This window comes from Pyrus communis, chromosome 3 (assembly GCF_041283825.1).
Source record: "Pyrus communis isolate YQ-2024b chromosome 3, ASM4128382v1, whole genome shotgun sequence".
In the NCBI taxonomy this organism is placed as follows: domain Eukaryota; kingdom Viridiplantae; phylum Streptophyta; class Magnoliopsida; order Rosales; family Rosaceae; genus Pyrus; species Pyrus communis.
The window spans coordinates 19,022,181-19,037,370 of NC_142567.1; the positions used below are offsets into that span (position 1 = coordinate 19,022,181).

The following is a 15,190-nucleotide window of genomic DNA, read 5'->3' on the forward strand; positions in this document are numbered from 1 at the left end:
GGAAGGAAAAGGGAGGTGTCCTCAAAGAGGAAACGCTTTGAGCTCGACGGCGGAGAGAGACCTATCTCGGAAAAAAAAAAAAAAAAAAAAAAAACATCATCGGCTTCAACGACGTCGTTCCCATCTATGGACCCGTGGACCTACCTTGAATCGGCCCGTTTTAAATGGGCCAGGTTAGGTCCGGTTCCGAAACTTAGAATTCCTATGCCCACTCAATCCCGCCCCACCCTGTTAGATTTTTAAACGGGTCTGGTCCGGTCCCTCCAAATTTAGGCCCAACCTGGCCCGTGCCCACCCCTAGTAGCAATGCAAGATAGTTTCTGGTCAAAACAAAGCTTGAAAAGCAAAACGATCTGATGATATGTTTAACTTTTACCCTACATTCTTTATGTAATGCAAATATTTGTGATATTAAACGATGGAAAATTCGTTGTTCTGATGTTGCATCATATGTGCTTGCAAAAAACCTAGGCACAAGATACAACTAATTCTTGATATCAGGTTTCAGTTACTTCTTTGACTAAGCATTGCACGATAAGAAATTCACTCTGACCCTAAAGGCTAACCTGGGTAGCAGAATGGCAAATCGTAGTAATGATAGGTCTCACTGCAAGAGAATAACAAGTGGAAACAATATTAAAAATGGAAAGAAGGCAACGTTATCAAGGAAAGAGAGATTATTACATTTAAGTTTATTCATCTTTAACTCCTAGCATGCAGTATACCCAATGTTATATAGATGTTAAACCACACCGTACTTAATAAACATGATTTAATTTACGTACATCTCAAACCTAGAATCCTTTGAAAAAAATAGAAACACTCTTCTTGGTACCTTCGAACTGTCTATTGTTAATTTGTTATACCTTGCAAATCGATGAGGAAACAAGAACAAAATACAACTAGCAATGTCATTTGATATTCACACACTACTAGAATTATGGCTATAGGACACCAATGTTTTCACATTATTTGCAATTGATGACTATAGATAGAAAGATAGCACTCTTTTTTTTTTTTTGTGTCTTTTCAGTTGGATGCCACTGATATTGATGGCCTTCAAATTTGAGACACCAACCATTAGTGTCTGTTAGATGCTTTATTCTTAAAAAGTAATTTCTTGTGCTTTTGTGATTAACTGGGCACCAATAAAACAAATAAAAAAACTATTAAACCTCTCTCCCCTTCACAAAAGTCCAACGCCTCCCCTTCATTCTCTCTCTCCTCCCTCCCATATCCTCTCTCTCTCCCTCTTCTCTTTCATGCAGTAGCGCCTCCGTCCTCCGGTCACCAATGACCATGAAATAATACCTCCAAAATCCTCTTCCCTTCCTCTTTCCAACCCTCAAGTTAGTTTTCTACAAATTCGTAGCCTCATTTTCTCAATTTCAGATCTAAGAAACCGTGATCGTGGGTTTCCGTCCAATTTTCGACGAAATCTACGGGAATTGGACCTCAACCCAAGAGGTAAAAATGATCCTCTCCTCGTGGCTGTTGCCTATTGTAAGTGATTTCTCAAAATAAAAATGATCCTCTCCTCGAAGATTGGGGACGAAGAAGGTTAACCAAGGTTGTTTCCAACCTGGGCCGAGAAGAATGGAAGCCTTGGAAGGTTGTGGGTGAAACAACGGTGAACAATGTTCTTCTGAAAAAAAAATTAAGGTGAACAAGGTGATTTTCCCTTAACCACAACTATCACATTTTTATAAAATTAGAATATTTGCTTCAAAATAGGGTGAACAAGGTAACTGATATTACAGTTAAAGTTGAAGCTCCCAATCTTGAATCTTTTAGATCAATAAGTTCTAGTTATTCTTTCTTTTTTTTTTTCTTTTTTTTTTATCTATAACAATATTGCTTCTTGTGGAGCACTTAGAAATCTCCTTTTCTTCACACTATCATATTAACAGTTTTCACTAACTATTGACATTTCTTTTTGCAGTTCCAATTTCAGTTGTTGCTTCTTTTAGAAAAATGAAAAAGCTCGTCCGAAACAATTTGTCAATAGCTACTGCATTATAGTGCACTGTTTTGGTAGAGAACCTATCTGAGGATCATTCAGCGGAGAACCTTAAGAGTATACTTGGTGAACCTGCAAATTATGTTATTTTCCTTCTTTTTCTCCTCATGTTGTCACTACTAGGAATAACTTCTTGGGCGATGAAGGGGAAACTGTCATGCAAAGAAAAAAACCGTCGCTAAAAACATTGGGCGGCGAAGACTCCGTCGCACAAAACTCATGATGTCAGAATTAAGCAACGGAGGAAAAATCTTCATCGTATAAAATGAAGATTGCGAGACTGAAGTCGTGGTCGTTGCGCGTACCGAGCGATGAAACTGGTTTCGACCCCCAAACTCTTGTGCGACAGTCACATGGGTTCGACCCACAAAATCATGCGCAACGGACATTCAAGTTCAACCCACAAACTCTTGCACGACGAACATGTAGGTTCATCCGACAAACTCTTGCACGACACATATAGAGGCCATCACAGTAAGATTTTAAAATCAGATTTTTAAACAATTTATTATTTATTTTTAAATTAGTTTTACAAATAATTTATTATTTTTGTTTTTTGTTTATGTAAAAATGAATTTAATGAAAATAAAAATAGAAAATGTAAAGAAGAATATTGAATTGAAAAATTATTGTAACTGTACATACAATGGAAACAAAGTATTTTTAAATTAAAAAACAATTCAAAACAAAACTAAAAAAAAAGTATGCGACGTCACAATCGCCGGCTGGTGGTGTTCTTGCTATGTCAGGGGGTTGGGAGGTTGTAGCTGCTGTTGCCAGAGGGGGTTAAGAGGATGTAGCTGCTGCGGCAAGGGGCTAGGAGGTCGTTTCTGGAAGTAGCTCAATGTCGAGGAATTGAATGCCAAAGATCTGAAGTGCGCGACATATTTGGTGCTTCAAATTGTTTTGGGCGGCAATCTGCTCTTTCAAGCCCGCCACTTCAAATGTCAGCGTTTCGACTTGTTCAGTTCTCTACCTGGAGGAAAAGGCAGACGAGTCCCTAAGGCGGGCTTTCCTAAGCCCCCGATGAACATTCCTATGCCAACGACCGAGTGTCTAATCAAGTGTGTCAGTCATGATCTGAAACCTAGCATCCTCAGGGGGAATCACACCCTCGCTCTAGGGGAAACTAGGATGCCACCTCCTCCAAAACTATCTAGCCCTTCTCCACCATGGTGGACTAGAAAAATGAAAAAAAAAAAAAACAAATTAATTTGAATCTACATGTAGTTAATATTAATACAAATTGAATATTATAAATTTTAAAGAACTTACATGAAGCTGCTACGTCAGCTCATCCCCGGGCCAAACTTACACCTCCTTGAGCATGTCAATTTCAGGAAACTTTGACCCCCTCTGAAAAAATTTAAAAAATGTTAACATAGATTACCAATTGTGTAAGAAAGAGTAAAAATATTGAAAACTTAATAAATATACGGTTACATTACGTCGCTCCTCCAACCTATAAGAGAAGTGTCGTGATCCGGATCGGTGAAGAAGTTTCTTCTTCGATTGATTGATCGAGTTTGCCTTCACTTTTTTCTGTTGAATTAAAAAAATGTATTAGTTTAGATATTTATAACAAATGAATGAAAAAAAATGAATTGTTTTTTAAAATTGTAAAATTTTTTATTAATATATTATTGAAATATAAATTATACGTACCAAGTATTTCTTGTCTTAAAAATGGCTGCAGAACCGCTCCCATTCATCCCGACGGTCCAACAACTCTATATAAGGCACCCAACTTCTAGAGCGACCTCCGGACCATCATATAGCTCATAATGCTTGTGGAGGTCCCTCTTCCATTGAGTGAACCTACTGGAGTAAAGGTCGTTGATGTACTACATTTGGTTGGAATCGAGGTTAGAGAGCTCATAGTGATGTTGCAAAACTCAACAAATAAATAGTAGTTAAAATTTATAATCCTTGTATACTTTAATAAAAAATTTAGTATTTGAGGTTGAAAATACTTACACATAATTCATAGAGCACGGTGTCCTTGGTTTCTTATGGCACAGGTCTCCATGACTCCCACCAAAGGGGTCAATGGTTCCTGATAACGCAGCCAACGTTGGTGGGCAACGTACTATGCTGCTTCTTTGTTGCAGCTGCACGATGTCGAGGATCCCACTAATGGTGATCTTCTGGGTCATGGTGCGAGTGGTCTGTGGAGTCTTTCGTAGTCTCTAAGGGGCGTTGGTTTTTTTTTTTTTTTTTTTTTTTTTTTTTTTTTTGACCTACCAAGTAAACAAAGTAAACATTAGACGAATTCTATTTTCTACCGAAAATTCTGCAGAACCTCCCCTAAAACTATAACATTCCCTAAAACTTGCACCTAATATAACAACAAAAGCAACACATCCACCCAACAATTCAAACAGTTTATACCAATTGGGGACGTTAAAACAAAATTTGCAACTTGTTGATATGACTTCTCAGTGCTACTTTACAATCATTAATATAGGTCAAAATCACAATTCAAAATAACTAGCTAGCATGCATGTTATTCTCTGCATAAATTAAAAGATCAATTCGATTTGCATCAAATATTTTTTACTTTGCTACTCAATTATTAGAGAGGATAAGATTCCTTAATTATATTATGGTTCACATTTTAACTACACAAGATCAGTTCACATTCTATACTTCAAGGGAAATGGTGGGATTTTGAATATCCATCTTTTAAGTGGAAGTTTGATTATTTGCAACTAATAATGCACATTAATTTTCACTTTATGCCTCTAGTTGCTAAGTCATTCTCTAACATGTACATGATAATATGCTCCTTACATATATATTTTTATAATTTTTGTGCATAAGGCCACTGCTAATCAAGAGGCATTTTGTATAAACATATTCTACAATAAATGAGAGATTTGTGCTTAATGTTTCAGTGAACAAAATTATACTTACAGCAGCTAATATATGCTTCATTTTATATCACATTTGGTTTTTTAGGGAGGTGTCCTTAGCTCTTATGAATCATACAAGTTTCTTCAAAAATCATGAATAGTATTTAATTATGATGCTCTTTGAAAACAAGATCAAAACGATTATTGTGCTTGAAGTACTTTAACTGGCGTATACAGTCAAGGATATAAAATGATTTTAAATGAGCATCTCCATAATTATATGTTCCCTATTTTTTTTGGTTAAATGTGTTTGCATATAAGTGAGATTCTACACTAATATACACCAGAAAAGGAGGAGAAGGCAGGAGGGAGGGAGGGAGCAAGCTTACCTGTTTGGGACCCCTCTCCATGGATAAAGGAAGCTTCACTAGATGGCTGAGCCTCCTTAGAAGTCAGGGGTTGTCGATGAGTCCATCGAGCGCTCAGGACAAGATGCGTCACCGAAAAAGTCGATGACTCAGCAGCTGTACACACCGTTGGCCCCAAAGGTGCGACCGGAGGGACACCCATCTTGGCCGTATCAGGTGTGGAGGTGGAAGCTACCTCCTTAAGAAGGTGTCTGACTGCCCCTACTAGCTGCCTACCGGTTTGTTATTAAGTTCAACATCTACAAAAACAATCATGAATCTATTTAGATATCATCTTATTATATGCATTTCATTTCACTTATATAGGGTGAATGAAAACATGAGATAGGAATAAAATTTAGTATTGCAAGGAACATGTTTTTTCATGAAAACAAACAAACAAATTTACCCATCTACAATAATCTTCAAATGCATGCCATTACAAAGTTAAAGCCAACATATTATCAAATCAATAATCTTCAAACACTTTTGGGCATACAACATTTTTATGCACTGAAGAAGATCACTTATAGATGCGATGAAGAATATTCTCACCACTATTTATATTAGATACAAAGCTTAATGACTAAGCAATCCTTATAACTACCCAACTCACTAGCTTATGACACATGTAATACATCAACCAATGACCTATGTCATCATCCAAAACCATTCAAATCACTCAATACCTTGGTGCGAATTTGAATAAAATAAATGGAAATAGTATGAGGATATGAACTTATATAGATGTAATTCATTTCAATTTTTTCTTTTGTAATGTAGGTTTCATACTTTTGGTGTAGCAAGGATTAGGAGGCTTTTATTTTGGAATCTATGCATGCAGGCGATGCTTTTTGAATATCTTTTTATTATCCTAAGTTAATCATGCTCATATCCCACTACTAATGTTTGGACAGCTCCTTGCTAAATATGACTGGAAAAAGGACAAACAGACAGTCACATTGTGACAAAGTGAGTGAGAGCTTTGTTCAGCAAATGAAACAGGACATCCTTAAACAATTGAACCTAGCCTTTTCCTTTTAGACCACCTAAAATAATGCAATTGGGAATGTCCTGATCATACTTTAGCACTACTCCTTTTCTCAGCGTATCATTCATGTTTTTCTACAATGTGCAATATCACTATAAGATTAGTATAATATCATTGATCATGCAACTGATTTTTTATTTTGTATATGTATATGTTAAGCAATACTTATACACACACACACACGCATATATATATATATATATATATATATATGTATATGTTAAGCAATACTTACACACACACACACACACACACACACACACACACACACACACACACATATATATATATATATGTATGTATGTATGTATATGTTAAGCAATACTTACATCTAAAGAGGTATTGTAGAGGTTATCGTCTATGAACTAAACTACTTTCTTTTCCCTTCTTAGCTAAACAATTCAAAGCTGCCTCGTTTCTAGTTTTACACAGGATTGAACGTTTCATGAAAACATTACTAGTATATATACAATGAATGGTAAGATCAGTTTGAACCGTTAGGAAATTCCCTAGAGTCTTATCAACTAAATTGGGGAATTGAACACAACCAAATTCACTTTCATTTTCCTTGCCGTTGAATCACATTACAAGATGCTCATAGATAGGTTTCCTTTTCACAGGACAATGACAACACAGGGCTATATATAGTACGATTCAGCAATCCAACATTCATCAATCCCACAGAAAAAGAGCAGCATTAGTTGTTAGCTTGTTATAAAATAAAAAAACAATTCAGACCATTCACCAATCCAACACAAGGCTATATCAATGATGATTGGACATCTAAATTCCCTTCCCTACTAATTTCTCATAATTAAAACCCTAAATAAAAAACTAATTCCCCAACTTGTAAATCTGTAATTCGAACCCTAATTCAAAAACCCTACACTGTGAGCAACTAAGATTCCCAATTCTAACCCTAAATCCCTAACCCAAGATTCCCAATTCCAACCCTAAATCCCTAACCCAAGATTCCTAATTCCAACCCTAAATCCCTAAATGTTGTAACTAAAACAATTGAAGATCAAAATTTAGAAAATTGCACTTATAAATAATTGAATTAAGGGAGACTGGGTCCTTACCTAGTAAAGTTGCGTGCGGTGTGGTGTCGGAATGCTATGGTTTCGAGACAGAGAGTGACAGAAAAACAGAGAAACTGAGGGGGTACGAGAGAGGGAGACACTAGATTGAGTCTAAGATAGAGAGATAGAGTGAGAAGATTGACTGAATGGAGAGAGAGAGAGAGAGAGAGAGAGAGAGAGAGAAAAGCTTGGGTCTGAGAGGAGATCGAATTACAAACAAGAGAGAGATGAGCTTGAGTCTGAGATAGACAGAAAAAGTGAAATGAATTGAAGGCGCTGAAATACAAACGCGCCCAATTTTGGGAAAAAAATCAAATTTTTACATGTTTTAAACCTTCGTCGTGCAACCATTTTTTTTTTTTAAAATGAATTTTTTAATATTTGCACAACAAATATTTATAAAACATTATTGTGCATAATTGTAAATTTAATTTATTTTTTGGTTTAAATAAATAAATAATATTTTTTAAATTTAATTTTGTTACAAATTTTAAAGGACACTTTTTGTTCGTATACAACATTTTTAAATACCATTCAATACATTTAATTAATATAAATCACAATTTTTCATTAATCCTCGTCTGAACTAGAATAAAGATCATCACTATCGTTAGATTCAGACTTCCATTCCTCCTCGTCTGTAGGCACTTCAACATCGTCCTTCGCACGCTCGGGTGCATTGTATAGCAGTAGATCCCCAAGGTCAATCATAATGGAATCGATCGTCATATCATGCAGTGTATCTACACTAAGTGTCGTTGAAGTCTCCAATTGTTGGTCAACAATGTCACCGTAATTGTCATCGGCAGCAAGATCTCGGTTTGCATTATTATACACCCCTATGTGCTCAATCTTCTAAACTACTTTCCATCCCCTCCCAGCCTTAAGGTCATCTATATAGAAAATTTGTTTAGCCATCATTGCCAAAATGTAAGGGTCGTCGTTATACCAACATCTGTTAGTGTTGACCGATAAAAACCCATATTCTCGCTTAACACCTCCAACCCGACATGGGTTTGTATCAAACTAGCGACACTTAAAGAGGATAACTTGACACCGGTCTTTGTAAAGCAATTGCACAACACTTGTCAGTTTTCCATATAAATCAATTTCTGCAATGTCGCCCACATCTAGTACATGTACCCCACTATTTTGCGTACAAAGCCTGTCCTCACGATCAGCTGCCACAAACTTGATGCCATTTACATGACAAATGGAGTACAATTCTGCGCTTAGGGGCCCAATAGCCAAGTTGTACAATTCTTCACTATAAGCGGGCGAATTAATTTCTTTTAATTTCTTCACCTAAATAAAAGAGAAAAATATGTCATGTTAGTTTAATATTTACAATTATGAAAAAAAAACCTAAACGCGAACATACATTTTCACGAAACCATCAAGGAAATAATTCACGTTGCTTTTTGGCATATAAATGTGAAGGATGTTCTCGCTTCATCAACTCTTCATGCTCATTTAGGTACGCAATTGTCTCATCACAATTGTTAAGTACAAACTAATGTGCTACCTCCATGTTCTTTTTGTTAAATACCTCCCATCTGATTGGTTCGCCAAATGGTCATGCAATCTGCGCAAAAACAAGAAAAAAAATTTCACTTCTCACACCATCGTCATTATTGCATTGTTGTCGGTTAAATGTCATCTCAACGTCTTGTAGGTACATTGTACAAAATGTAAGCGACTCAAAGCCAACCCCTACCTCCACGATTGATCCTTCGGGCTTTGCCCTGTTCCGTAGTCTCTTTTTTAATTCGCCCAGTAGTCTGCATCAATAAACAAATTATCGTATAAAATTAGTCTAATTGTACATACATCACAAACTAAAGTATTTATGGTGATTATATACTTTTCAATTGGATACATCCATCGATAGTTGATGGGTCCGGCTAGAAGTGCCTTATCCAGCAAGTGAATCATTACGTGGATCATGTTTGTGAAGAAAGCTAGAGGAAATATTTGTTCAAACTTGCATAGCACTTCAATAATATCATCGCACAACTATTTAACATAGGACTTCTGCAAAGCTTTTGCAGTTAATTGAGAAAAATATCTCGCCAACAACTTAATCGGCTTCACCACGTTTTCGGGCAAGAGGTATTAAATTACCACTAGGAGAAGGCATTGAAGTATGGCATGACAATCATGACTCTTGAGGCTGGAAAATTTTCCTCCATCCACGTTTGCGCAATGGCCGCTGTTTGAAGCATACCCATCTGGAAACTTTACAGAAGATAGAAACTGCAAAAACTTTTTCCTCTTTTCTGATTTCACCAAAAACGATGCAAGCTTCTTTTTGGCTATGCCTCTGTCCCTCGTCATCCATAAACTTGGCCTAATGCCCATTTTTTTCCAGATCGATCTGAACTTTTATTATGTCCTTTGTTTTTCTCTCGATGTCCAGTATAGTTCCGACCAGTGTATCAAACACATTTTTCTCAACATGCATTACATCTATGTTGTATCTCAATTTTAATTTGGACCAGTACGGGAGCTCGAACAACCTCGTCTTGTGTGTCTAGTTTAGATGTGTGTCCGGTCTTGTCCTATTTACGGACTTGCCCAACAAAGCAAAATCCAACTGATTCACCTAAGCTAAAATTTCATCGTCGGACCATTCCACTATACTTGATAACGCCAGCTATTGTAACCTCCCTCCAATGCATCCTCCATCAACTTCATCAATTGTTCGTTCGTATCATCATCAAGAGTTTACTTACACTATTACACATATATGCAACTAATTAATTCTAACATATAACAAAAAAACTTACGAAATTAATTATTGATCCATCAACAGTATACTTACTAATAATTCATCCATCACCGCCTTCTTCGCATTCTTAGGCACATCTTTCTAAGAACGCCACTCAGCAGTAGGATAATTGTTTCCCATAGCTATAGCAATCACATGCGTGAACTGAAAATGCTACCTCAAATCATTCGGGTCGACGTCGGTCCTACTCTGATCCTTGTTTTTATCCTTCATCTCAGCACAAACAGACTTGTGAAGAATAAGAAGGATAGAATTGTGGAAAGTAAGGAGAGCAGAAGCGCATATTTATAGGAAGGCTAGGGTCTTTGCGTGACAAAGGCTTTGTCACGCAAAGACCCTCACAAAATACAATGCAGATTCCTGTTGATTCACATGCACTGAATGCTCTGACTGAAAATTGACTATAACTTGCGCAACAAAGCCTTTGTCACGCAAGTGTTCCTCAGTTTCCCAAGCGTTGAATGTTCTACCCTAGAAACTGAATAAGCTTTGCGCGATGAAGACTTTGTCGCACAAAGCTTCAGCGGGAAAAACTTTGTACGCATTTATTTTCCTCCAAAAAAAAAATCCTCGTTTTTCTTATTGGATTTGCGCGATGACATGCTTTTTTGCGTAATGAAGCTCTCCGTCGCGCAACGTTGTGCGACAAAGATTTGTTCATCGTTGCGCAAGGTGTCACTGCGCGACAGAATATGCTTTGTTGCACAAGTAGTTTTTCCTACTAGTGTGTGACATTACTGTTCTCTTTCGTTTTGGTTATAGCATGGTTTTCAATCTTCCAGTTAAGAGTATACATATGAAGTTGTATTTCATACGATAAAAGTGTAACATATGTGTCTTTCTATCTCAATCTCGCTCTCAATTGCTTTTAAATTTTTTTCTTTTCAGATGTTAATAACATTTGCTAATCTTCTGCTATCCAAAATTCTATCTTCCATCATTTGTTTTTCCCTTTCTTATATTTGTCACTATTACTGATAATCAAATGTTTTTGTTCAAGTTATTAGTCATGCAAATCTGCACACTAAATAAAGTTTTCAAGACACTGAAGTTACGGTAAGCCATTATACTTTATAAAGAATTTATAACTTTTAAGTGACTGCAAATTTGGTTGATAGTGGAAACTATGAAGATTTAATGGATGTTCGAATCATTGATCCAACCAAAGTGGATATTTGTGTCATCTATTTCATAAATAGAATAAAACCTCATGTATATAATTGACTGATATTTTGATTCCTTTTATTGGTTAGATGGTGAAATGTTGGGTCAAACATGCATACTCTGTTGCTAAAACTTTTAATTGTCAAACTGTAGTTGTTGAGATTAAAGAGTTTCTTTACTCCTTATTTTGCCTCCTTAATATCAAACTTTGTAAAACTTTCTTAATCTCAGGTGACGAGTATGAATAGATTTTATATTTCTACATTATATAAATAGAGTTTCACATGTTTTATACGGTTTTAAAACCCACAGCATCGCGCAGGCTCTCTTGCTAGTTATTTCTATATTCCAACTCATGTGTTTCCATTTTCTCCCCCACAGATCACTAATAGCTTGGAGCAAAGATATTACAAGGTTTCACAAAACGAGCACTTTGTATCAGTTAAAATGGTGATGTGCATATAGGAAGCTGTTATCTTTGTGTAAGGAGCAAATGTAAGTCTGAAGTAGCTTAATCTTGTAACAGAATTGTGATTTTAGTAAGGGAAGCTTTTGTCATTTAGCCCTTCATTGATTCTAAATTTTCGGTCTATTTGTTAACAGTCATCGCTATCAACATTTGTGCAAAATTGTATAAGAGATCAGTTATGCAAATTTGTAGTTGTATTCATATATCAATGATATTACAATTTGTTTTCTCACAAAAAAAAAAAGAAAAAAAAAATGAAATTTTAATTTGGGTGACCGTACCATACGTGGCATACACAATTTGCAACTTTGACACCAATGATTTATGGTGGCACTGTTTTCAAATGGCATCAATGATATTGGTGGCATTGTTTTCAGATGACACCAATGTATTAAGGGTAGCTATTGTTACAATAGAGACTTCTACATAGGACACGTACTCCAATTTGGTGGCTGCATGGTGGCAATTGAGGTTTGCCACCAATGTCAGTGCTCACTCTTTATAATAGACACCAGCGAAAATGGTCTCCTCTAGCCAAAATTCTTGTAGTGACAGCCTACATATACAAGAAATGTGTCTCATCTGTTTCCTAAAAGTCACCTTAAGTTCAGTACCCCTTCAATGTTAGTCCTAGTGCTGTCAACCAAACCTGTTAATGTCCTAAAAACAATACCGAAAATGCTACAAAAATCAGTTCATTGAGCACCATTCAAATGGGTTTCTTACTCCATCTTCAAAATCACTCGTTCCAAAAATTGGTAAGAAAAACTAAACTGTTGATCGTACGGAAGAGTGAAGACCATACGAAGAAGGAGCTTAAAATTGTTGGTCTTTTCCTCTCACAAAATTTACAGAACAGACAAAAAAATGAAACAATTTGGTATTGGGAGTGAAGAACATGATGGTAACTGGGGTTGTTCAAGGGGCCAAGGAAGAGGACATGATCTGCTACATCGTAGCTGTGATCGCGTGCTGAGGCTGTTGCAGAAGGAGCTGAGAACGTAAGGACCGTCGGGAGCCACCAGGAGACGGATTTGCAACGAACAGTTGCAAGCAGCAGCAGCTTTGGATTCAGAAATAGTGCGGACTGTGGAAACTAATTAAATAAAGAGACAACACTAATCTAAAAGCCCAATTTAATTTCAACGATGAAATATTTGGGAAAATTGCACAAATACCATATGGACTACTACTAGTACTACTGTAAGTAGTGTGCTACAAAATAAAAATTTTATCATTTTGTCACATAAGTTCATGTCTTAAAGCGCATGTACTACGTCTGTAAAGGATGCGTTGAGTTTTTTCCAACGACCTTGAAGACCTTGACTAGATCTGGCATCTTTTCCATGTACATCTTTTCCATGTACATCGTTGAACGATTTCGTAATTTTACTCCACATTTCTCGCTTATCCATCTCATTACCCGTAATTGGGTCATGAGTAGTGCGAACCCAACATTCACACAACGTAACATCTTCACTGAGCTTCCACGAAGTCATTTTTTTCTCTCAAAGTGTACAAAATATTCAAATGTAGAAAGTATAGAAAGTGTAGAAAATATTGAAATGTGGTGTAAGGTGGAAGATGAGGGTTAGGTATTTATAGAAAAAAAAAATTAATTTTTTAAAATTTTTCTGTATTTTTTAAAAAAATTTTGACATTTTTAATTAATTTTTAATAAATTTTAATGTTGTAATTAATCTGGACCGTTGGATTTGAAAAATAATCAAATCCAACAGCCAACACGCTGCCACGTGGCCAACGGTCAAATTTCTGACCGTTGGGCCTTTTTTTTTTTTTTTTTTTTTTAATTTTTGGTGAAATAAACGTGGACCGTTGATCTGTGATCGGACAGTCCAATTTAAAATTTAAATTTAAATTTTTTTTACCGTTGGAAATCCAACGGCCTACAAAAACTAGCCGTTGGAAATCCAACGGCTCTAAGGTGGCCACGTAGCACATTCCCGGACGACTGCAAGTTGGCCTGCACGCGGGCCCCGCCGCCTGCAACGCCTGTCGGCTACTCGCCCCGCAACCCGCGTGTGTTGCACGCGCCAAGAAACAGACCGGGGAATGGGTCTGTCCATTTTGGGCTGGGCTGTTGACTGGCACGGGCTAGGTGCCAGTCAATTGCACGGGCTGGAGCAGAAAAATGTGGTGCCAGTCCATTTTCTTCACTTGGTGCCAGTCCATTGGGCATGGGCTGGAGTTGCTCTAAAAGGACCGAAGACCAACAGGTCGGCCAGAGTTCGACCTTCTTATTAAGGTCTAGGGCTGCCCAGCCTGATGGTAGGATAAGACTTTATTAGGTCTCGGGCATGTTCACGGGCTAGTCCATATCTATTTTATATAATTTAATTGATTGTTTTTAAGTCTTTTGGTTCAAATGATAATAAATAACTTTGAGTAAAATGTTTCAATTCTTAACATTAGCAAAATATTTTTTTAGTAAAATAAAGAGTGGTTGTGGCCAAAAAGCAAGGCCATTTCCAACTGGCACGTTATGGGGCTATAAGCCAAAGTATAATCTTTTTTGACACAAAATTCATCGGACAAAGATTGTATGCCCTCTCACTTCCGGTGCCCTCCCATGCCCTCCTATTTTGTGTGATCACGGTTAAGCCACGTCAACATTTTATATTGTTTTTTTATAGAGATAATAAGACAAAAATGAATAGTAATATAAAATGTTGACGTGGCTTAACCGTGACTATACAAACAAGAGGGCACCGGAAGTGGGAGGGCAAACAATCCTTGTCCAAATTCATCTCTAACAAAGGTTTGGGCCAAACAATTTTGGGACCCACCAGGGCAAAATCTAGTCATATGGTCAGCGGGCTAGGAAAGCATGGTCAGCCCATTCAGTTGGGCCCAACTAGCACAACAGTAGTCACAAGACATCAACTAGCAAGGGCTACTTGATTTCATGTGGCCGTTGGATTTTTTTTTTTTTCCTTTTTTTTTAAATGAAAATTTTAAAAAAAGAAAGAAAATGAAGCTCTTCACAAGCCTTATAGAAATACAAAGAGTTATTCACTTTAGTGACACGTGTCACTTGAAATCCTATTCAAAAAATTATTGAGATTATATAAAGATAAGAAATCTGGAGGCTTATTCATTTAGTGACAAGTGGCACTTAAAATATGTCCAAAAATCTTATTTTAATATAGTAGTTTAATTTAATTAACCAATAAAACTAAAAAACAAACTTAAAATAATAAATTATTGATGCGCTAAAAAATAGCTGCCTTCAGTTGGAGATGGTATATAAATATGGCATGACACAGTTCATTAAAAAATAATTTCTTACAGGGCCTTAATATGGACAGGGGCAAAACATAGCCCCTTTGA

The 15,190-nt window shown here is 36.6% G+C and overlaps 1 long non-coding RNA gene across 3 annotated transcripts; it reads right to left on the minus strand.

The window, feature by feature from the left end:
* Positions 1–2,621: 2,621 nt before the first annotated feature.
* LOC137714219 (uncharacterized) lies at positions 2,622–7,701 on the minus strand. 3 transcript variants are annotated; one of them, XR_015960823.1, is made up of 7 exons: positions 7,416–7,701; positions 5,265–5,542; positions 3,998–4,260; positions 3,686–3,864; positions 3,483–3,562; positions 3,296–3,376; positions 2,622–3,200 (listed from the first exon to the last, which is right to left on the minus strand). It is a non-coding gene; the product is annotated as an uncharacterized LOC137714219 (long non-coding RNA). The 3 variants fall into 3 exon arrangements; XR_015960825.1 differs by having other exon boundaries at positions 3,469–3,562; XR_015960824.1 differs by having other exon boundaries at positions 3,464–3,562.
* Positions 7,702–15,190: the final 7,489 nt, after the last annotated feature.